Source organism: Triticum urartu, chromosome 3A, assembly GCF_056163025.1.
Source record: "Triticum urartu cultivar PI428250 chromosome 3A, HENAU_Tu73, whole genome shotgun sequence".
Lineage (NCBI taxonomy): Eukaryota > Viridiplantae > Streptophyta > Magnoliopsida > Poales > Poaceae > Triticum > Triticum urartu.
In genome coordinates this window covers 476,752,049-476,774,708 of record NC_141875.1, presented here as the reverse complement: position 1 = coordinate 476,774,708, position 22,660 = coordinate 476,752,049, and the positions used below count along the sequence as shown (strand labels likewise).

Genomic DNA, 22,660 nt, shown 5'->3' with positions numbered 1-22,660 from the left:
CTTCAGGTCTATCATGTCGGCGCACATCTGGTTCTCCTAACGTCGAATGTGCTGGTTTAATTCCTGGATAAAAGCTGCAATTGATCTATCCTTTCTGGTGCTGATCATCTCCCAGTGCTCATCTCGGCGCCCACAAATCTGGTAGATAGTATCCTTGAGGTCATTGCAGTAGACTTCTCCAATGCGTCCCATGGCGATGTGAGCTGCCATGCTTTTTCCTAGATTCCAAGTTGGTGCATCAAAAGAAAACTCTATGGGCTCAGTGACTGGCATGAACATCCTTCCTAGAACTTGAACTTGAATCATCCAGCGCTCTTCTTCAGGTAAAGTGGCGTTGTAGGTTCCGGTGAAGCTTGGTACTCCTATGTTCAGGTATCTAGTGACTTCCTTCAAGTGACGTCCAAAGGGTGTATCGTCATCCGGTTGCGTGAACTTGTTCCTTGCATCCGCCATCCTAAAGAGTAGAAAAGATGAGAGGTCAGAAAAGAAGAGAATGAATAGTGATCTAGGTCTTTAGCTTAGTGGTCGTGTCCTACAGTCAGCGTGTGCTCTGATACCATCTCTGTAGTGACCAGACCTCAAACAGTCTGATCTCTATGCTCAGGTGTCATCCCTGGATCAGTAATGCTGACACCACATAGTACTCGGAGGATTTATAACAGAGTAGAAATCACACACTTATTACATCGAGTGTCTCAATAGAGAACTTATTACAATAAATATGGCTTAAGGCCATCTAATAACGATAACAGTGGAAGGCTTGGAAGATAAGTGAGTCCATCAACTCCAACGGCATCACTGAGTATAGAACCACGACCTAAAACTCCTTAATCGTTGTCTGAAAAGTATGCAACATTAACGTTGCAGCCCGAAACGGGTCAGCACATGGAATATGCTGGCAAGGTAACACATAGAGAGTAATGGAATGAAACAGCTATACTATATGCATATTTGGCTGGTGGGAAGCTCTATGGTTACAGTTTTGCGTAACGCCAATTTTTCCCTACTGCAAAGGAATAAATTTTATTTAACTATCATGATAGTTGTTAAACATTGAGAATGGTTGATAGCATCTTCAATCCCAATTAAACATCATCATTAACAAAACCCAACAAAATTAATTTAGAGTAACATGTTGAGATTCACATGATAATCCACGTACTAGATACTCAAAAAGTCCATAACCGGGGACACGGCTAACCATGATTAGTTTATACACTCTGCAGAGGTTTGAGCACTTTTCCCCACAAGACTCGATCGCCTCCGTTTGGTTTCTCGCACTACATGGTGTTTGAGTAACGGATGACCGAGACATAGTCTTTCAGAAGCGCTAGCACCTTATGATCGGGTAGACCGTACCACCTACAATTCCCTACATCTGCTAGTCTACCACTGTAAGAGTTCGCACGACTTAGTCAACTATGCTAGAGCCCATAATAGCTTGTGGCTGCACACGGAAGTTTCTAGTATGAATAATCTCATGATCCCTTTGAGCCTGGGTGGCGGTCCAAAAGAAAACAGGCAAATCCTGGATTACCCAGGTGCCTCAATCCACCCAGATGTGTGTTTAAGTTGCCACCTTAGATAACCATTAATTAACAAACTCACATCTGTCATGGATATCACTCACCCAATCCACGTCTACTAGCATAGCATGGCATAATAAGCAAACGTAGAAGTAACTCCCAAAGGTTTGAAAATAACCAGGTAATAGGTACTACCTCAACTACTTCCCATCCCACAATTTAATTAGATCCTAATCATGCAATGTTTGAGGATTTGATCTAATACATTAAAACTGGGTAGTAGAAAAGGTATGATCAAAGTGTTACTTGCCTTGCTGATGACCCGCAAAACCTAGCGATTCGAAGTAACAAGCGGCGCACTCCGGGTACTCTATCGCAAACAAACAGGCACACAATAAGTACTTATCTAATGCAGGTAAAACTTGAATAAGAGATCTAACCAGAAGGTTCAACTTAAGAACTCCGGTTTGCAAAAAGAATCAAATCGAACGAAGCAACGAAAGTCAAACGGCGAAAGAAAACATCTTCGGTCTACTAATCTAGATCTAAGTCAAATTTTACAATAGAAAAAACTTGTTTAAGTTGGTTAAACGGATAGAGGGTTTCGAGACGAAACTCCAGGCGCTTGAATCGCCTGATTCCGATAAACGAGCGAAAAGTTATACTAAAACGAAAATCGGATCAGAAATCACGATCAGAAAAAATCGCTGATTTAATCCGAGAAAAAGAAAAACGACGAACGTTCGCTAGAACGAACGAATGGACGAACGCTCGCTAATTAAATAAATCGGAAAAACCGATCTATTTAAAAAAACCGAAACTAAAAAAAACCGACGAAAAACCGACGGAAAAATCCTACGGTTTTTCGAAAAAAATAAAAATAAAAAAAATGGTGCGGATTTTGAGGCGACCTCGGGCGGCGGGTCGGCGAGGCGCGGGCGGCGGCTCCGGCGATGGTGCGGCGGGCGGCTAGGCGCTCGGGCGGCTAGGGTTTCGGGGGCGGCGGCTGGGCCTCGGGCTGGTTCCCCCCGGCTTATAAAGCCTTGGCGGGTCGGAGTCCCGGTGGGACACGGTCCGTAGGTCGGTTTGTTTTTTTTAAATATTAACGTGCAGAAGAAAAATAAAAAGAAATACTAAACGAACTCCAAAAATCCCGAAATAAATTTTCCCGGGCTTCTAAAATCAAGCAGCACAAGGTGAACATTTATTTGGGGCCTAAATACAATTTTGAAAAACGTATATTTTTCCTAAATTCAAATAAAATAACAAAAAGTTCTGAAATAAAATCTTATTTGATTTTATCATTAAATCCTCAATATTTCTTTATTTTGGGAAAGTCATTTTATTCCTTCTCTCATATTTTTGTAATAGAAATAATTGATAATAAAATAATTAAAATCAAATGATCCTATTCTCAAAATTTGAGAAAACTCAAATATGAAAATAATGAATTTCCCAACTCTCTCCGTGGGTCCTTGAGTTGCGTAGAAATTTCTAGGATCAATCCAAAGGCAAAATAAAGTATGATATGCAATGATGATCTAATGTATAACATTCCAAATTGAAAATTTGGGATGTTACAGAATGAAGTGAATAATAATAATAGTGCATGTGCATTGGACTAAGCTGGAATCTGCAAGCACTCAATAAACAGGAGAAGACAAGGCAATATGGGCTCTTTTGTCAGATCAACAATAATGCATATAAGAGCTACTTCAACAATTTAATTATGGTATTCTCCTATCGACCCCAAAGAAAAGAAAAGAAATAAAACTATTTACACGGGAACGCTCCCAACAAGCAAAAGAAGAACATGCAATCTTTTTGGGTTTTCTTTTTTAATTACTACAGGCATGGAAAGTAAACTAATTAAAAGCTACAACTAATTTTTTGGTTTTTCTTAAGGTTTATTAAACACACAAGAAGAAAGCATAAAAAGGAAATAAACTAGCATGGATGATATAGTGAAAAAGTATGAGCACCGACATCTAGCAATGAGTGTGTGAACATGAATGTAATGTCGGTGGGAAATACGTACTTCCCCAAGCTTAGGCTTTTGGCCTAAGTTGGTCTATGGCCATGGTTGGCCTGGCGGATATCCATAATAATAGTTGAGGTCGTACTGAGATGCAGCGGCTATCGCCGCCTGAGCTGCAGCGTGGCGACGAGCGGCCTCCGCCCTCCTCTCGTACTCATCTGCCTCCTCTCTGGTAATAACATATCTTCCTTTTTCTTATAATCAAAATAAGCAGGAGGCAACTCAACATCATCTTCGCGTATGGCTACTCCAAGAAAATTAGCTATGCGGGTTGCATAAATTCCACCAAAGAAATCTCCATTAAATCTATTAAGATGCAACCTATGTGCAACAATGGCTCCCAAATTGTAAGATTTATCTCCTAACACAGCACTCCTAAGAATACTGAGGTCGGGGACACACATGTGACATGCCTCATCTTTACCATTAATGCATCTACCTATTAAGAGAGCAAAATAATGTATAGCAGGAAAGTGAATGCTCCCTATAGTAGCTTGTGTTATATCTCTAGATTCCCCCACAGTTATACTAGCAAGAAAATCTCTAAATTTAGATTTGCAAGGATCCCTGATACTACCCCATTGTGGAAGTTTGCAAGCAGTGGAAAAATCCTCTAAGTCCATAGTGTAAGAATTTTCATAAAGATCAAACAGGACAGTTGGAGAATTACGTGAAGATGAAAATTCAAACCTCCTCACAAAGGAACTAGTGAGATAGTGATACTGGTTGCACTTTTCTTCCTCGAAGCTCACAAGATCAGCGTTACGCAAATATGCGTTAAATTCTTCCTTAATTCCCGCTTGATCCATAAATTTTTCCGAAGGCCATTCACAAGGACGCACTGGAGCATTTCTTGGTGGCTCATCATCAGCATCACGCATTGCAAGCCTGGGCTCTTGTTTCCTTGAAGAGCCACCTTGGTACATTTTCCTAAACATATTTCTTGCTCTGAAAAATTTCTGAAATTTTTAGTAACTTCAAAATAAAAGTGAACCAAACTCAATAATATTGATAGCAACTACTCCTACAAGTTCCTAGAGCCTATATCATGCATCAAAACTACTTTTGACCATATAAATTTTACATGCAAGCTCAAGAACAGGGTCAGCTAAGCAGCACAAATTTGCAATGAATAAAGCACTAGAACAAAAACTAATTGGACCAATGGAGGAGTCACATACCAAGGAACAATCCCCCCAAGCAGTTTTGTGAGAGGTGCTTTGAGCAAGGAGATCGAAAATGGCAGCAAAATGAGCTAGACTCGGGTTTGAGCTGGATATTCGTGTTTGTGGGAGGAAGAAGGAGTGTGTGGGTGCAAGGATAAGTGGATGAGGGTCACCGTGGGCCCACGAGGTAGGGCGCGCCCTCCACCCTCGTGGCCAGGTGGATGACCACTGCCAAATATTCTCAAATATTCTAGAAAAAATCATATTTAAATTTCTGGGCATTTGGAGAACTTTTATTTTCGTTGTATTTTTATATTGCATGGATAATCCGATAACAGACAGAAAACACTATTTTTATTTTATTTTATATAAATAACAGAAAGTAAAAGGAGGGTACAGAAGGTTGTGCCTTCTAGTTTCATCCATCTCATGCTCATCAAAAGGAATCCACTAACAAGGTTGATCAAGTCTTGTTAACGAACTCATTCCGAATAACATGGAACCGGAGAAATTTCGAATAACACTATGTTACCTCAACAGGGATATGCACATCCCCAATAATAAGAATATCATATTTATTCTTGACAGTAGGAAGAGGAAATTCAAAACCTTCAAATATAATCGATGGAATTTTTCCAATAGAGTTGATACTATGAACTTGAGGTTGTTTCCTCGGAAAGTGTACCATATGCTCATTACCATTAACATGAAAAGTGACATTGCCTTTAGTGCAATCAATAACAGCCCCTGCAGTATTCAAAAAGGGTCTTCCAAGAATAATAGACATACTATCGTCCTCGGGAATATCAAGAATAACAAAGTCCGTTAAAATAGTAACGTTTGCAACTACAACAGGCACATCCTCACAAATACCGACAGGTATAGCAGTTGATTTATCAACCATTTACAAAGATATTTCAGTAGGTGTCAACTTATTCAAATCAAGTGTACGATATAAAGAGAGAGGCATAACACTAACACCGGCCCTAAGATCACATGAAGTAGTTTTAACATAGTTTCTTTTAATGGAGCATGGTATAGTTGGTACACCGGGATCTCCAAGTTTCTTTGGTATTCCACCCTTAAAATTATAATTAGCAAGCATGGTGGAAATTTCAGCTTCCGGTATCTTTCTTTTATTAGTAACAATACCTTTCATATACTTAGCATAAGGATTCGTTTTGAGCATATCAGTTAATCGCATACGCAAAAAGATAGGTCTAATCATTTCAGCAAAGCGCTCAAAATCCTCATCATCCTTTTTCTTGGATGGTTTGGGAGGAAAAGGAACGGGTTTCTGAACCCAAGGCTCTCTTTCCTTATCGTGTTTCCTAGCAACAAAGTATTTCTTATCATAACGTTGATTCTTTGATTGTGGGTTATCAAGATCAACAACAGGTTCAATTTCTATATCATTATCATTACTAGGTTGAGCATCAGCATGAACATTATCATTAACATTATCACTAGTTTCAGGTTCATTACCAGATTGTGTTTCAGCATCAGAGATAGAAATATCATTTGGATTCTCAGGTATTTCAGTAATAGGTTCACTAGAAGCATGCAAAGTCCTATCATTTCTCTTTTTCTTCCTATTAGAAGGACTAGGTGCATCCACATTATTTCTCTGAGAATGTTGCTCAGTTCTCTTAGGATGGCCTTCAGGATACAGAGGTTCCTGAGTCATTCTACCACCTCTAGTCATAACTCTAACAGAATTATCATTATTCTTACTATTAAATTCATTGAGCAAATCATTTTGAGCTTTAAGTACTTGTTCTACTTGAGTGGTAACCATAGAAGCATGTTTACTAATAAGTTTAAGTTCACCTTTGACATTAGCCATATAATCACCCAAGTGTTCAAGCGTATTTGAATTGTATTTCAATTGTCTACCAAAATAAGCATTGAAGTCTTCTTGCCTAACCATAAATTTATCAAACTCATCTAAGCATGGGCTAGCAAACTTAGTAAATGGGATTTTAGCTTTATCATATCTATAGAGAGAATTTAGCTTTACTACCTGTGTCGGGTTATCAAGACCATATATTTCTTCAATAGGAGAAGGATTAAGATCATATGTTTCTTCAACAGGCGGTAAATTAAGACCGTGTATTTCTTTAATAGGAGCTAAATTCTTAACATCTTCAGCTTTAATACCTTTTTCTTTCATAGATTTATTTGCCTCTTGCATATCTTCAGGACTGAGAAATAGAATACCCCTCTTCTTCGGAGTTGGTTTAGGAATAGGCTCAGGAGTTGGCTCAAGAAGTGTCCAATTATTTTCATTTGTCAACATATTATTCAATAGAATTTTAGCTTCATCCGGTGTTCTTTCCCTGAAAACAGAACCAACACAACTATCTAGGTAATCTCTGGAGGCATAGGTTAGTCCATTATAAAAGATATCAAGTATTTCATTTTTCTTAAGAGGATGATCAAGCAAAGCATTAAGTAACTTGAGAAGCCTCCCCCAAGCTTGTGGGAGACTCTCTTCTTCAATTTGCACGAAATTATATATATCCCTTAAAGCAGCTTGTTTCTTATGAGCAGGGAAATATTTAGCAAAGAAGTAATAAATCATATCCTGGGGACTACGCACACAACCAGGATCAAGAGAATTAAACCATTTCTTAGCATCACCCTTTAATGAGAACGGAAATATTTTAAGGATATAAAAGTAGCGAGTTCTCTCATCATTAGTGAACAGGGTGGCTATATCATTTAATTTAGTAAGATGTGCCACAACAGTTTCAGATTCATAGCCATGAAAAGGATCAGATTCAACCAAAGTAATTATATCAGGATCAATAGAGAATTCATAATCCTTATCAGTAACACAGATAGGTGAAGTAGCAAAAGCAGGGTCAGGTTTCATTCTAGCATTAAGATATTGGTGCTTCCATTTAGCTAATAACCTCTTGAGCTTGTATCTGTCTTTGCAAGTTAAAATAGCTAAAGAAGCTTCTTTATCAAAAACATAACCCTCAGGAATAACAGGTGAGTCTTCATCATCACTTTCATCAATATTATCAGATTCAATATTTTCATTCTCTCTAACCCTAGCAAGTTGTTCATCAAGAAATTCACCAAGTGGCATAGTAGTATCAAGCATAGAAGTAGTTTCATCATAAGTATCATGCATAGCAGAAGTGGCATCATCAATAACATGCGACATATCAGAATGAATAGCAGAAGCAGGTTTAGGTGTCGCAAGCTTACTCAAAACAAAAGGTGAATCAAGTGCAGAGCTAGATGGTAGTTCCTTACCTCCCCTCGTAGTTGAGGGATAAATCTTGGTTCTTGGATCTTTCAAGTTCTTCATAATGATAAGAAGATATAAATCCCAAGTGACTCAAAGAATAGAGCTATGCTCCCTGGCAACGGCGCCAGAAAATAGTCTTGATAACCCACAAGTGTAGGGGATCGCAACCGTTTTCGATGGTAGAGTATTCAACCCAAATTTATTGATTCGACACAAGGGGAGCCAAAGAATATTCTCAAGTATTAGCAGCTGAGTTGTCAATTCAACCACACCTGGAAAGTTAATATCTGCAACAAAGTATTTAGTAGCAAAGTAATATGATAGTAGTGGTAACGGTAGCAAAAGGTAATGGTAGCAAAAGTAATGTTTTTGGTATTTTGTAGTGATGATAGCAATAGCAACGGAAAAGTAAATAAGCGAAGAACAATATATGGAAAGCTCGTAGGCAATGGATCGGTGATGGAGAATTATGCCGGATGCGGTTCATCATGTAACAGTCATAACCTAGGGTGACACAGAACTAGCTTCAGTTCATCAATGTAATGTAGGCATGTATTCCGAATATAGTCATACGTGCTTATGGAAAAGAACTTGCATGACATCTTTTGTCCTACCCTCCCGTGACAGCGGGGTCCTAATGGAAACTAAGGGATATTAAGGCCTCCTTTTAATAGAGTACCAGACCAAAGCATTAACACATAGTGAATACATGAACTCCTCAAACTACGGTCATCACCGATAAGTATCCCGATTATTGTCACTTCGGGGTTAACGGATCATAACACATAATAGGTGAGTATAGACTTGCAAGATAGGATCAAGAACTCTCATATATTGATGAAAACATAATAGGTCCAGATCTGAAATCATGGCATTCGGGCCCTAGTGACAACCATTAAGCATTGCAAAGTCATAGCAACATCAATCTCAGAACATAGTGGATACTAGGGATCAAACCCTAACAAAACTAACTCAATTACATGATAGATCTCATCCAACCCATCACCGTCCAGCAAGCCTACGATGGAATTACTCACGCACGGCGGTGAGCATCATGAAATTAGTGATATAGGATGGTTGATGATGATGATAGCGATGGATTCCCCTCTCCGGAGCCCTGAACGGACTCTAGATCAGCCCTCCCGAGAGGTTTTAGGGCTTGGCGGTGGCTTCGTATCATAAAACGCGATGAATCCTTCTCTCTGATTTTTTTCTCTCCGAAACCAAATATATAGAGTTGGAGTCGAGGTCGGAGGAGCTCCAGGGGGCCCATGAGGTAGGGGGGTGCGCCCTAGTGGGGCAGGCGTGCCCCCACCCTCGTGGACATGTGGTGGGACCCCTGGTCTTCATCTTTTGCAAGGATTTTTTATTATTTCTGAATAGATGTTCCAGGAAGTTTCAGGTCATTCCAAGAACTTTTGTTTCTGCACATAAATAACACCATAGCAATTCTGCTGAAAACAACGTCAGTCTGGGTTAGTTCCATTCAAATCATGCAAGTTAGTCCAAAACAAGGGCAAAAGTCTTTGGAAAAGTATATACGACGGAGACGTATCATTCCTGTCCTGCATCGTCGTCCATACCGTCGATGTCTTCGGAGCCAAAATTAAGCATGTCGGTTAAGTCATCGACAATGACTATTAAGTGGGTTGTGGGTGGGCAATGGATTTCTTCTTCGTCCACTTTGCACTCGAGCCGGACATAGTTCGGCCGAGGGTCTCCTGACAAGGAGAGAGATTTCAATGAATTTAGCAAGTCACCCAAGGGCGAGTGCTGAAAGATATCCATGGAGGTGAACTCCATGATCGGTGCCCAAGCAGATTCGATGGGCACGGGCGCGGGCGGTTTAGAGCTTGTGGCCGGGGATGAACCCAAGGGTCCGGCAACACAGGTCTCATAGGGGGTGAAGTCAGTATTCGGCTCTATCACCATTGAGTGTGCGGCCTCCGTGGCGGGGTCTATCCACCCATCCTCGGACGGCCCGGTCTGCTCTGGATCGAGGACCGGAGTAGCCACATGTGTGATCTCCCGGACGCCGTCCGACGGCAAAGCTAAGTCATGCTCGTCGAGACTGTGAGGTGCACCTGACATGGGCTCGAATCCGTCAAAGATCAAGTCTCCGTGGATGTCGGTAGTGTAGTTTAACCTTCCAAACCTGACCTGATGGCCAGGGGTGTAACTCTCGATCTGCTCCAGATGGCCAAGCGAGTTGGCCCGCAGTACGAAGCTGCCGAATACGAAGATCTGTCCGGGGAGAAAAACCTCACCCTGGATCGCATCGTTGCCGATGATCGAAGGAGCCATCAAGCCTTATGGCGACGACACAGTGGAACTCTCAATGAAAGCACCAATGTTGGTGTCAAAACTGGCGGATCTCGGGTAGGGGGTCCTGAACTGTGCGTCTAAGGTGGATGGTAACATGAGGCAGGGGACACAATGTTTACCCAGGTTCGGGCCCTCTCGATGGAGGTAATACCCTACGTCCTGCTTGATTGATCTTGATGATATGAGTATTACAAGAGTTGATCTACCACGAGATCGTAGAGGCTAAACCCTAGAAGCTAGCCTATGATTCTGATTGTTCTCGTCCTATGGACTAAACCCTTCGGTTTATATAGACACCAGAGGGGGCTAGGGTTACACAGAGTCGGTTACAAGGGAGGAGATCTACATATCCGAATTGCCAAGCTTGCCTTCCACGCAAAGGAGTGTCCTACCCGGACACGGGATGAAGTATTCAATCTTGTATCTTCATAGTGCAATAGTCCGGCCAAAGTATATAATCGAGCTGTCCGAGGACCCCCTAATCCAGGACTCCCTCATCCACCTCTCTCCGATAAGCCGCCATGAGTGGATCCTTAGAATCCCAAGTACCAGAGACTTGCTGAGCCACCAAGTCTGAGTCGCCGAAGCACCTAACCCGGCTTAAATTCATCTCCTTAGCCATTTGAAGACCGTGGAGCAAGGCCTCATACTCAACTGCATTGTTAGTACAAGGAAACATCAAACGGAGAACATAACAGAATTTATCACCTCGAGGGGAAGCAAGAACAACTCCAGCCCCCAAGCCCTGCAATTGCGTGGACCCATCAAAGTGAATAGTCCAATACATGTTATCTGGCTTTTCCTCAGGCATCTGCAGCTCTATCCAATCATTGATGAAATCCACCAGCGCCTGAGACTTGATAGCCGTGCGAGGCACATATTTTAACCCGTGAGGTCCAAGTTCAATAGCCCACTTAGCAACCCGGCCAGTCGCTTCCCTGTTTTGGATGATATCTCCCAAAGGAGCAGAGCTAACCACAATGATGGGATGACCTAGAAAATAATGTTTAAGCTTTCGGCTAGCCAAGAACACCCCATATACAAGCTTCTGCCAATGCGGATATCTCTGCTTGGACTCAATAAGTACCTCACTGATATAGTAAACCGGCCTTTGAACCGGATATTCCTTGCTTGCTTCCTTCCTTTCCACCACAATGGCTACACTGACAGCACGGCTATTAGCAGCCACATATAACAACAAAGGCTCTTTATCAACAGGGGCAACAAGCACGGGCGGCTCAGTCAGCTGTTTCTTCAAATCCTCAAACACTTTATTAGCAGCATCACTCCAGACAAAATTATTTGTCTTTTTCATCATATGATACAGAGGGATAGCTTTCTCTCCCAACCAGCTTATGAACTAACTTAACGTCGCAATACGACCCGCCAGACGTTGCACATCATTGACACACGCCGGTTTAGCCAGAGAAGTAATGGCCTTGATTTTCTCCGGATTAGCTTCAATGCCCCTGTTAGACACCAAAAAACCCAAGAGCTTGCCTGCCGGCACACCAAAAACACACTTGGACGGGTTAAGCATCATCTTATAAACCCGGAGATTATCAAAGGTTTCCTTCAAATCATCTGTCAATGTCTCTTTCTCTCTGGACTTCACCACAATATCATCCACATAAGCATGAACATTACGCCCAATTTGATTATGAAGGCAATTTTGCACACATCTATGATAAGTCGCCTGGGCACTCTTGAGCTCGAAAGGCATAGACACATAGTAGAAGGCTCCAAAGGGAGTTATGAAAGCTGTCTTCTCTTGGTCCTTAACTGCCATCTTGATCTGATGATAACCAGAATAAGCATCCAAAAAACTCAAACGCTCACAACCCGTTGTAGCATCAATAATCCGATCAATACGAGGGACAGCAAAAGGATCATCCGGACAAGCCTGTTCAAATCCGTGTAGTCCACGCACATACGCCAAGTGCCATTCTTCTTAAGTACCATATAACGCCCTCGATGCGGCTATATCTCCTACGTGTCGAAGCACGACTTAGAGGCATAACCGCATTGAAAGCAATGTCGCAAGTGAGGTAATCTTCACACAACCCATGTAATACATAAGGGAAAGAAAAACATAGTTGGCTTACAATCGCCACTTCACACAATTACATGAATAAAGCATTACATCAACCAAATACAATCATGGCCCGACTACGGAGCCAAAATAAAAGAAGAACCCCAAATGCGACAAAGGTCCCCGATCGACCCCAACTGGGCTCCACTACTGATCAACTAGAACGAAACAACACAAAGAGCAAGATCTTCATCGAGCTCCTCCTGAGCTTGGTTGCGTCATCTGCACGGACTCATCGGCACCTGCAAACTGGTTTTGGAAGTATTTGTGAGCCACGGGGACTCAGCAATCTCGCACCCTCGCGATCAAGACTATTTAAGCTTATGGGTAAGGTAAGGTATGGGGTGGAGCTGCAGCAAGCGACTAGCATATATGGTGGCTAACCTATTCGCAAAAGAGAGCGAGAAGAGAAGGCAAAGCACGGTCGATAAAAGTATGATCAAGAAGTGATCCTGGACTACCTACGTCAAGCATAACTCCAACAACCGTGTTCACTTCCCGGACCCCGCCGGAAAGAGACCATCACGGTTACACACGCAGTTGATTCATTTTAATTAAGGTCAACTTCAGGTTTTCTACAACCGGACGTTAACAAATTCCCATCTTCCCATAACCGCGGGCACGGCTTTCGAAAGTTCAAATCCCTGTAGGGGTGTCCCAACTTAGCCCATCACAAGCTCTCACGGTCAACGAAGGAATAGACCTCCTACCGAGACATTCCGATCAGACTCGGTATCCTGGTACGACAAGACATTTCGACAGGGTAAAACTAAACCAGCAACACCGCCCGAATGTGTCGACAAATCCCGATAGGAGCTGCACATATCTCTTTCTCAGGGCACACCGGATTGTCTAAACTTCCGGTAGGCCATCCCAGAGTTGCCCCTGGTGGCCACCGGCGGCTGACATTTTGGACCAACACTCAGAGGAGCACTGGCCCGGGGGGGGGGGTAAATAAAGATGACCCTTGGGCTGGCCGACCCAAGGGAAAGAAAAGGCTAGGTGGCAAATGGTAAAACCAATGCTGGGCATTGCTGGAAGAGCTTTACTTAAGGCGAACTGTCAAGGGGTTCCCATTATAGCCCAACCGCGTAAGGAACGCAAAATCCGGGAACATAACACCGATATGACGGAAACTAGGGCGGCAAGAGTGGAACAAAACACCAGGCATAAGGCCGAGCCTTCCACCCTTTACCAAGTATATAGATGCATTAAGATAACATAGCAATATAATGATATCCCAACAAGTAAATAAAAGATGTTCCAACAAGGAACGGCCTCCGATCTTCACCTGCAACTAGCAATGCTATAAGAGGGGCTGAGCAAAGCGGTAACATAGCCAATCAACGGTTTGCTAGGACAAGGTGGGTTAGAGGTTTGACATGGCAATTGGGAGGCTGACAAGCAAATGGTAGGCATCGTAGCACTGGCATAGCAAAAGAGCGAGCAAACTAGCATAGCAAAGATAGTAGTGATTTCGAGGGTATGATCATCTTGCCTGAAATCCCGCAAGGAAGAAGAACGAGTCCATGAAGAAGACAAACAGACGTAGTCGAATGGTTCCTCACAAACTCGACGTTACCAGAACCAACCCGAAGAAGCAATCACCGGAAAAGAAGCACACAACATAGTAAACAACCACCACATAGACATGGCAGGATGTGCAAACAAGTATGATGCATGTCCGGTTTAATGAAGCATGGCATGGCAAAGTGCACAAACAATCCTACAAATTAAGTGGAGCTCAAATATGTAACGAGTTGCATATTGACGAAACACCACGATAAGTTATTTAGTTTGATCCCGTTTATGTACCCAACAATATTAAATGTTGTTAAACATGGCAAGAGGGTGAAGCAAATGAAAACTACCTATCTAGTCAAGGTTAAATGAGGCCGGAAACAACGAACAACAATTCCGGAAACTCCTCATGAGCATAAATTAGGTTTGGTACTGTTCTGCCCTAAACATTATTTTAGAGTTGTTAAACATGCAAGATGAGTGCAACATGTTAAACTAGACATTTTTCTACCCCATTTACATATATAATTTATTAAATTCGGAGTTACGGTGAATTAGTTATGAATTAAATCATTTTAACATGGCATAGGAGCAAATTTAATCAAAAAGCATTTTTAACATTTTAAACATGGGTGAAAGTTGGATATTATTAATCTTCACAAAATTCTGAGCAAGTTTCATATATAAAACATTTTAATCCGATGCACGGTTAGTGAGTTATTAAATGCATGAACTAGGGGGACTGTTCTGCAAAACTGACAATCTCCTGGAAAAATAGGAAAATGCCAGGCGCTGAAAAAAACATGGCATGGGCCGAAACAAGCTGGCCCAACAGGAGGAAAAAAAACAGAGGTGGGGCGCTGGGTGCGGCTCACCCATGGGCTTCGGCCCAGCTGGAGGAGAAGCAGGCCGGCGCGGAGAGAGGGCAGGCCGAGGCGGGGGCGCGCTGGGCCGGACTCGGGCGCTGGGCCTGGGAGGCCAAGGCAGCCCACGCGAGCGAGGGAGGCAGCCCACGCGAGCGAGGGCGTCGTCCTCCTCGCGCCTGGCGCACGAACAGGAACAGGGGCGGCGGCGCCCTAGGTCAACGACGGCGTAGCGGCGAGTCCGGCAGGCGGGCACGGCGGGGAGACGTGGGGACGGCCGGATCCGGTCGCTCCGGACCTATTCTGGCCAGATCCGGGGCCGGGCGGCCACGGGGTGGCGCCGGCGCAGCGAGGTGGAGGAGGGGCACTCCGGCGAGGCGGCGGAGAAGTCCGGCGAGCAAAGGCGGCTGCCGGCGATGGCGGTGGCGGTGCCGGCGAAGGAGGCGGCCGGACGTGGACGCGCGCGAGGCTCGGGGAGCTCGCAGCGAGCGGCGGCGCGGTCGGGCCTGCGCGGACCCGTGATGGGCTCGGCGGGCCGCGACCACGGGGACGAGGACGGCGGACAGATGGCGCGAGGGGAGTGGACGAGGGCGGCGGCGCGATGACGTGGCCTCTCCTGATTGGACAAAGTGAGGTGGCGGGGCAGCGGACATGTCCGGCGCGGGAAGAAACGTCCGGCGGCGCGGAGGGAGTTGGATCTAGGGTTTGATCTGCGCGGAAATTTCAGAGGGAGACACATATTTATAGGTAGAGGGAGCTAGGAGAGTCCAAATGAGTTGCGGTTTTCGGCCACGCGATCGTGATCGAACGACCGAGATGATGGAGCAGAGTTACGTGGGTTTTGGGCCAAAATGGAAGGGTTTTGGGCTGCAACACACACGAGGCCTTCTCGGTCCCTCGGTTAACCGTTGGAGTATCAAACGAAGTCCAAGTGGTATGAAACTTGACAGGCGGTCTACCGGTAGTAAACCAAGGCCGCTTGGCAAGTCTCGGTCCAATCCGTAAATGTTTAATCCCCACACACAAAAGAAAGCTCGAAATGACCACCGGAGGAGAACAAAGCGCCGAAATGCAAAACGGACAACGGGGAAAATGCTCGGATGCTTGAGACTAACACGTATGCAAATGAAATGCGCATGATGACATGATATGTAATGCATGACACGCAAGCAATGACAAGGCAACAACAGCGAATAACTGAACGACACCTGGCACATCGGTCTCGGGGCGTTACAACACTCCACCACTACGAGAGGATCTCGTCCCGAGATCTAGAATGGCACCGGAGGGAAAACGGAAGGAAAAGAGAAGAGGTAAAACTAAGTTGCTCCTATGACAAACGAGTGAAACCAAAGAACCTTGAGAGGTTGAACAAATTGAAAGAAAGAATGCAACGAGAAAGAGCGAAGTTGAAAGCACTCCGTTAGAAGAGAGGAACAAAGAACATTGCGAAACCCTTGAGGTTGAAGGGCAAGATATATATAGAAAAACACTCCGGTTAAGTGGGCAATCATGAAAAGAACAAGGTTCTGACAAGCACAAGAAGAAGGATGGAAGAGAGCAACATCACAATGCCTCCGGAAGAGAAGAATAGAAGTCAGATCATTACAATAGGAGAATGGAGAAGAAAAGCCAACATCTGCCACAAAAGAGCTTGACAAAGCATCTTTAGAAGAAGGGTCGAATGGAGTTGTTGGAAAAAACCCAACAACGAAAAGATAATCTTGATATGGAATTATAGAAGATACCCCCAACATTATGAGGTGACAACTTGCCACTCACGGAATAGATTTGATTGGGTTTGTATGACAAGGAGACGAGAACTATTCACCGGAAGGACAAATGTAGAACTTCGATCATTTATAAGCACCAAAATTAGCAACAATCCTTAGGGAAGGCTATAGGTGAAATATAACCCAAGATAACTCCAAAGAAGAGATTGATGGATTTAAAATATCTCATTCTTGATAGCTTGTGACTCACGAAGCACGAAGGGGAATTATCAAGAAGGACATAATACCGCCTCCAAAGATACGGTAGAAATAAATTGCACTCCGGATAGCAAGATGAAGAATGCTTGAGTTTCTTAGAAAAGAATCTCGATGAACAATTCGAGAAGAAACATAAATCCTTGATGAACCATCATGTAGAACTTCCATGAAGAACTCCGGTAACGAAAAGATGATCAAAACGGAATGAAGGAGAAGTTCAAAACACAAGTTGAGCCCTTGCAATGATTAGATAGATCTTTGTCATGATAATTAGAGCTTGGAACTCAAGGAAAGAAAAGATAAGGCATCTCAAACTGCGAATATGATATGATGAACCACTCCGGAAAAAAAATACTCATTCGGATGAAACAAGAATAAGAATTACATTATACGTATCCTTCACCAATTAAATTGATGACAATCAACGAATTTGGCACACTACTTATTCTCGTAGAAAGGATTAAGATAAATATAGTGTCAACTTGGAAAGGTCTTCCATGAACCACCGGTGGGTTTTGGAAAACAACGAATGAGTTGATATGATAACCAAGCAAGGGAATTCTTGAACAAACCACCTTAAGGATTAAAATGAACGAAAATACATGAGAGAGTTTAGATACAAGAGAACAAAGAGATCACGAGCTGATAAGAGAATATTTGATTGACGCACCGGCAAGATAGGAGAATGATAACTGACAGCTGAGAATGAATAAACCTGAATTGATGGACTCCAGATAACAAACTGGGAGGACTCTTGAATTACTTCGGATGGGTGAAAAGAATATCTCACAATCGATCACAGTTATGAGAGGATGGCAACAAGCTAGAATCACGAATCTTGAAGAGAATGGAGCAAGATTTAAGAGAAACTCTTCTTCGGTCTTCAAAATCTAAGAATGACGACGAGAAACACCACCAATAATTATTGAGGCACTCCGGAATGAAGAATGGAAAGGTTGAGCCAACGATGAAAAGAATTTGAAAGATCTAGGAGAAAACATTTGACTGATGACAAATCATTCTTACGTCAAACTTGGAAAAGAATTGAAAATAACTCCGGAAAAAGAGAAGAAGAGTCAGGTAAGATCCTGGGAAAAGACCTGTGGGTTAGGGCCCACTCAAAAGAAACACCGTTGAATGATTACTTGAAAAGGAGAATGCACCGGTTGAATTTAAAAGGCTTGAATGATATAATATTTCTCGAAATAGGTTGAACGGATCTTGAATGACAAGACGAGCCCATTGAGATATCTTGAGCACCCCGGAACAATAGAATAGCAAGTGGGGAATGATTAAGAATTGCACCGACATGAGAAAACCTTTAAATAAGGAAAAGGGTATGATCAACAAAGCTTGACTTGAAACCACCGGAGAAGATAAGAGAAACGAAGAATGATGAACTAGAAGCTCCATTAGAATCTTTATGAGAATCACCGGATAAGAATATTGAAAGAAAAGAAATGGAGAGGCTTTCCATCAATAAAATGGATACTTGAATAAGAAATCTGGGTCCTCGAAGAAACAAGGGAGGGAGGATGGGAAAAAACAAAGGCAACTTGGATACGGATGAAACAGACACCGTTGAGAAGAACTGGGATTGAATCTTGCGGATGTTGAAATGATCGGATCCACTTGAAGAGAAGCACACCGGTGAAAAGGATTGACAGCACAATCTCGATGATCAAGAAGGATTGGTATTCACATCGAAGTATGAGAACACCGCTTAAGAAAAAGGTATGGAATCAACACTTTGACATCGAAGCAACTCAAATACCATAACTCAAAACAAAAACAAAGGATTGGCTCGCAGAATAAGCCGGAACAAACATATGATAGAAATTTCGTCCGAAGTTTTCGTGGTGGGGCCTACACGGGCTCGATCGTACAGCACCATCATGTACAAGGCAGTGCACATGACATATGAAGCGTCCCCGAGTCGGCATAGCAAAGGACTCTTTAAGACACAACGAGACCACTGTAAAACCGACCGTGAATAGGCGGACCACTAGACGTCGAACCCCAATTTCATATCATACATTTGTCGGAAAGATATCCTAAGAGCTACTTGAATTCCCACCTATGAAACTCCCGAACCTTTCCGGTTATCCAATCAGGTGTTGGGGATACAGGGGAAGCATAATATCTCACCCAAAACTAGCAAATCCTACATCCAGCTGTATCCATCCTTCAACACATAACCAAGAAACCTTCGGAAACCATCTACCTCAACCTTCGAAAAGCATCCGTTATACAAGTTATGGCGATACTCCCGAACTCCCGCCCCAGTACTGGGTGGCGTCGAGGTTATCTCACCAACGAACTGCATAAAAGAGATTTTCGATGTCGGCGTACTAAACTCAGGTATTCTAGAACGGCAACGATAAAATTATGATGACAACACCTCAGAGCTCAACTCCCCGGGACACTTCCACTAAACCCCTGACAGGAGGCACCAAGACAATGTTCTCATCATAAAACCATCGGAACGATTCCAAGATACCTGCGTGATCCTAAAAATTTTTTAAGTGAAATTTGAGAAGAGAAGAGTCAAAACTCTACGTCAGGATGCCTTACCAGAGCGATGAGGAGACTGGGAAGTAAAAAGAATTCCTAACTCTCCGATATATATAATCCTAAATGACTCAAAACATTTTTTTTCTAGACACAACTCGGCCACTAAAAACGATCAAGCAATGGGGCTCCTAAGGTCGGGGAAGGCTCTGATACCAACTTATAACGCCCTCGATGCGGCTATATCTCCTACGTGTCGAAGCACGACTTAGAGGCATAACCGCATTGAAAGCAATGTCGCAAGTGAGGTAATCTTCACACAACCCATGTAATACATAAGGGAAAGAAAAACATAGTTGGCTTACAATCGCCACTTCACACAATTACATGAATAAAGCATTACATCAACCAAATACAATCATGGCCCGACTACGGAGCCAAAATAAAAGAAGAACCCAAATGCGACAAAGGTCCCCGATCGACCCCAACTGGGCTCCACTACTGATCAACTAGAACGAAACAACACAAAGAGCAAGATCTTCATCGAGCTCCTCCTGAGCTTGGTTGCGTCATCTGCACGGACTCATCGGCACCTGCAAACTGGTTTTGGAAGTATTTGTGAGCCACGGGGACTCAGCAATCTCGCACCCTCGCGATCAAGACTATTTAAGCTTATGGGTAAGGTAAGGTATGGGGTGGAGCTGCAGCAAGCAACTAGCATATATGGTGGCTAACCTATTCGCAAAAGAGAGCGAGAAGAGAAGGCAATGCACGGTCGATAAAAGTATGATCAAGAAGTGATCCTGGACTACCTACGTCAAGCATAACTCCAACAACCGTGTTCACTTCCCGGACCCCGCCGGAAAGAGACCATCACGGTTACACACGCAGTTGATTCATTTTAATTAAGGTCAACTTCAGGTTTTCTACAACCGGACGTTAACAAATTCCCATATTCCCATAACCGCGGGCATGGCTTTCGAAAGTTCAAATCCCTGCCGGGGTGTCCAAACTTAGCCCATCACAAGCTCTCACGGTCAACGAAGGAATAGACCTCCTCCCGAGACATTTCGATCAGACTCGGTATCCTGGTACGACAAGACATTTCGACAGGGTAAAACTAAACCAGCAACACCGCCCGAATGTGCCGACAAATCCCGATAGGAGCTGCACATATCTCTTTCTCAGGGCACACCGGATTGTCTAAACTTCCGGTAGGCCATCCCAGAGTTGCCCCTGGTGGCCACCGGCGGCTGACATTTTGGACCAACACTCAGAGGAGCACTGGCCCGGGGGGGGGGGGGGGTAAATAAATATGACCCTTGGGCTGGCCGACCCAAGGGAAAGAAAAGGCTAGGTGGAAAATGGTAAAACCAATGCTGGGCATTGCTGGAAGAGCTTTACTTAAGGCGAACTGTCAAGGGGTTCCCATTATAGCCCAACCGCGTAAGGAACGCAAAATCCGGGAACATAACACCGATATGACGGAAACTAGGGCGACAAGAGTGGAACAAAACACCAGGCATAAGGCCGAGCCTTCCACCCTTTACCAAGTATATAGATGCATTAAGATAACATAGCAATATAATGATATCCCAAAAAGTAAATAAAAGATGTTCCAACAAGGAACGGCCTCCGATCTTCACCTACAACTAGCAACGCTATAAGAGGGGCTGGTCAAAGCGGTAACATAGCCAATCAATGGTTTGCTAGGACAAGGTGGGTTAGAGGTTTGACATGGCAATTGGGAGGCTGACAAGCAAATGGTAGGCATCGTAGCACTGGCATAGCAAAAGAGCGAGCAAACTAGCATAGCAAAGATAGTAGTGATTTCGAGGGTATGATCATCTTGCCTGAAATCCCGCAAGGAAGAAGAACGAGTCCATGAAGAAGACAAACGGACGTAGTCGAACGGTTCCTCACAAACTCGACGTTACCAGAACCAACCCGAAGAAGCAATCACCGGAAAATAAGCACACAACATAGTAAACAACCACCACATAGACATGGCAGGATGTGCGAACAAGTATGATGCATGTCCGGTTTAATTAAGCATGGCATGGCAAAGTGCACAAACAATCCTACAAATTAAGTGGAGCTCAAATATGCAACGAGTTGCATATTGACGGAACACCACGATAAGTTATTTAGTTTGATCCTGTTTATGTACCCAACAATATTAAATGTTGTTAAACATGGCAAGAGGGTGAAGCAAATGAAAACTACCTATCTAGTCAACGTTAAATGAGGCCGGAAACAACGAACAACAATTCCGGAAACTCCTCATGAGCATAAATTAGGTTTGGTACTGTTCTGCCCTAAACATTATTTTAGAGTTGTTAAACATGCAAGATGAGTGCAACATGTTAAACTAGACATTTTTCTACCCCATTTACATGTATAATTTATTAAATTCGGAGTTACGGTGAATTAGTTATGAATTAAATCATTTTAACATGGCATAGGAGCAAATTTAATCAAACAGCATTTTTAACATTTTAAACATGGGTGAAAGTTGGATATTATTAATCTACACAAAATTCTGAGCAAGTTTCATATATAAAACATTTTAATCCGATGCACGGTTAGTTAGTTATTAAATGCATGAACTAGGGGGACTGTTCTGCAAAACTGACAATCTCCTGGAAAAATAGGAAAATGCCAGGCGCTGAAAAAAACATGGCATGGGCCGAAACAAGCTGGCCCAACAGGAGGAAAAAAACAGAGGTGGGGCGCTGGGTGCGGCTCACCCATGGGCTTCGGCCCAGCTGGAGGAGAAGCAGGCCGGCGCGGAGAGAGGGCAGGCCGAGGCGGGGGCGGCGCGCTGGGCCAGACTTGGGCGCTGGGCCTGGGAGGCCAAGGCGGCCCACGCAAGCGAGGGAGGCAGCCCAGGCGAGCGAGGGCGTCGTCCTCCTCGCGCCTGGCGCACGAACAGGAACAGGGGCGGCAACGCCCTAGGTCAACAGCGGCGTAGCGGCGACTCCGGCAGGCGGGCAAGGCGGGGAGACATGGGGACGGCCGGATCCGGTCGCTCTGGACCTATTCCGGCCAGATCCGGGGCCGGGCGGCCACGGGGTGGCGCCGACGCAGCGAGGTGGAGGAAGGGCACTCCGGCGAGGCGGCGGAGAAGTCCGGCGAGCGAAGGCGGCTGCCGGCGATGGCGGGGGCGGTGCCGGCGAAGGAGGCGGCCGGACGTGGACGCGCGCGAGGCTCGGGGAGCTCGCGGCGAGCGGCGGCGCGATCGGGCCTGCGCGGACCCGTGATGGGCTCGGCGGGCCGCGGCCGCGGGGACGACGACGGCGGACAGATGGCGCGAGGGGAGTGGATGAGGGCAGCGGCGCGATCACATGGCCTCTCCTGAT

At 44.2% G+C, this 22,660-nt stretch overlaps 1 long non-coding RNA gene across 1 annotated transcript; it reads right to left on the bottom strand.

Annotated features, from left to right (window-relative positions):
* Positions 1–12,396: 12,396 nt before the first annotated feature.
* Positions 12,397–15,488, bottom strand: LOC147980171 (uncharacterized). Its single transcript, XR_015619139.1, has 2 exons — positions 13,911–15,488; positions 12,397–12,661 (listed from the first exon to the last, which is right to left on the bottom strand). It is a non-coding gene; the product is annotated as an uncharacterized LOC147980171 (long non-coding RNA).
* Between the last annotated feature and the right edge of the window lie 7,172 nt (positions 15,489–22,660).